Source organism: Mizuhopecten yessoensis, unplaced genomic scaffold, assembly GCF_002113885.1.
Source record: "Mizuhopecten yessoensis strain PY_sf001 unplaced genomic scaffold, ASM211388v2 scaffold7547, whole genome shotgun sequence".
Taxonomy (NCBI): domain Eukaryota; kingdom Metazoa; phylum Mollusca; class Bivalvia; order Pectinida; family Pectinidae; genus Mizuhopecten; species Mizuhopecten yessoensis.
Genome location: NW_018407102.1, coordinates 1,564,241 through 1,566,462, shown reverse-complemented (window position 1 = coordinate 1,566,462; position 2,222 = coordinate 1,564,241).

Here is a 2,222-nt window from a genome sequence, read left to right as displayed (position 1 = left end):
AACAGTGTTACAGTTTGTTTTGAAGTTTTGGCATTTAAAGGCTTTGGTGATAGAGAGGTATTTTTAAGAATACTTAAAAAAAGTGAACAGCGAAAATAGAATACATTGACGTTTTCTTGGATATATCACTACATGCTATTTACTATTGTGCCTAATTCAGAAACATAAGTATTTGTAGTATTTGCACTTGGGTTTATGTTGTTTTGCATCCATTTAGCTAATTTGCTTATGTCAGAGACAAAAATCAACATCCATTTTTTTTAGAGAGATTTTTTTTAGAGAGGGGCTGAATTGCAGGCACCCAACCTGTTCCCAGGACATTTGCCAAAGTGGGGAGGGGGATTATTTGCGAGAGGGAGCTTATTTGTGGTCAAATACGATTAAGTAGGGACATAAAGTAGAATTGTGAAAAGTTGTGAGTACATGTAAAACCTTTGTATTATTTATCATTTATAACAAATAGGGCATCAATTCTGTGTTAAAGGATCAATAAATGAACCAAACAAAACAAAAACAAAAATTATACTGCAAATTAGAAGTAATAAACATTAATTGGACTAATGAAACATCAAAACCAGCATCAATAACAAGATAACAACACACAGCAAGCATCAGTATAACTAAAACACTACCCTAAAACCTTGAAAATAGGCAAGACTTAAAGGATATGTCTCATAAAACGGATTTCAAAATATTATCCTGAAAATAAATGATTCGAAAACAATCCAAACAAACCATTGCGAGCAATCGATCTTCCCCCAAATCTGGACAACCTTTGGTAATAAAAAGATCAAAGGACATTAACACTGTGGTTGGGTACAAGGCCCAATTTCAGTACACAATATTTGGCCATCCAAAGAATTATTCAAATACAAAATTTGACAGCTTTAAGTGCTTGGCATATGGATATAATCCAGACCAAGTTATGTACCATGAACAATGGGCCGAAACTCAATATATAGTACAGCACAACAAGTAATTTCATTATACAAAACTGCACTGTCCCAGATCTAGAGGGTCTCATGTACACAACCTGGCAGTTGCAGATGACAGAAATTTGGATTGCCCTGGACAAAGAGACACACAGACGGACAGAAGACCTGACAGTAGGAGTGCAATCCTACCGTCACCTTAACCAGTAGTACCAACAGGGGAATAATAAGCTGCCTAGAATTTGTCGATTGACCAATTGCTATGTCTATATTTAGCAATTTATGTGACAATATGAAAACATGTACATTGTTCATGAAACTGGACAAATCTCTATCAAAGTCTAGAAACTAGGCCAATGATGATATATATATCAAATACACACAAAATAAAAGAGGTTGTGAAAGTTGCCTGGTGTCTAAAATAAGTGATGATTCCGAAATAAACAGGGTAGTAGTCTGTTGCTATGGAATTTCTTTGATAGAAAAAAACTATGAAAAGATCAACAAATAACACCAATAAACAAAGTTGTCTGTTTACAATAAGATCTTGACATTGCACTCTTCCCTTGCACTGTGGAAAATTGAAGCACCTTAAAAACAGTAACACATGAAAAAATGCACACAAATCTGTATATATATTGATTTTTCAGAAGCCTTTCATTTTCATGAGTTTTCAATAAAAATTAGAGTAAATACACTGTACATTAATTAATGGCTGTTAATTAAACCTCTTTTAACCAAATGCTACAGAGGGAAGTTTATACCAAAACCAAACTTTCTGTCTGTAATTAACTTATTGTCTCCATTATCTGAGGAGATGATTTTCTGCAACATTTAACACAGCTAAGTTACAAACAGTGTGGGCATCTCTCCTTATCTACAGTCCGTGTACATCGTAAAATGATTACCAGAACAGACTGTAGCATTGTGAAGATGCATTTAAAAGTCTGCAATTTGGTTTTGTAATAAAACTTATCTATATCGTGTCATCATACAAAGGAAACAAACTAAACTACAGAGCTGTATTGTTCATAAAAAGCTCTGTCTAAGTTCACAGAATGTGTAAAACTCTGCAAATGGGGTTGGTATGACACAGCCCTGATCCTCAGTTGAGATGGTGTGACACAGCCCTGATCCTCAGTTGAGATGGTGCGACACAGCTCTGATCCTCAGTTGAGATGGTGTGACACAGCTCTGATCCTCAATGAAGGTGATGAGTTGCAACTTTATTTCTTCAGTTGAGATTGTGTGACACAGCCCTGATCCTCAGTTGAGATGGTGTGACACAGC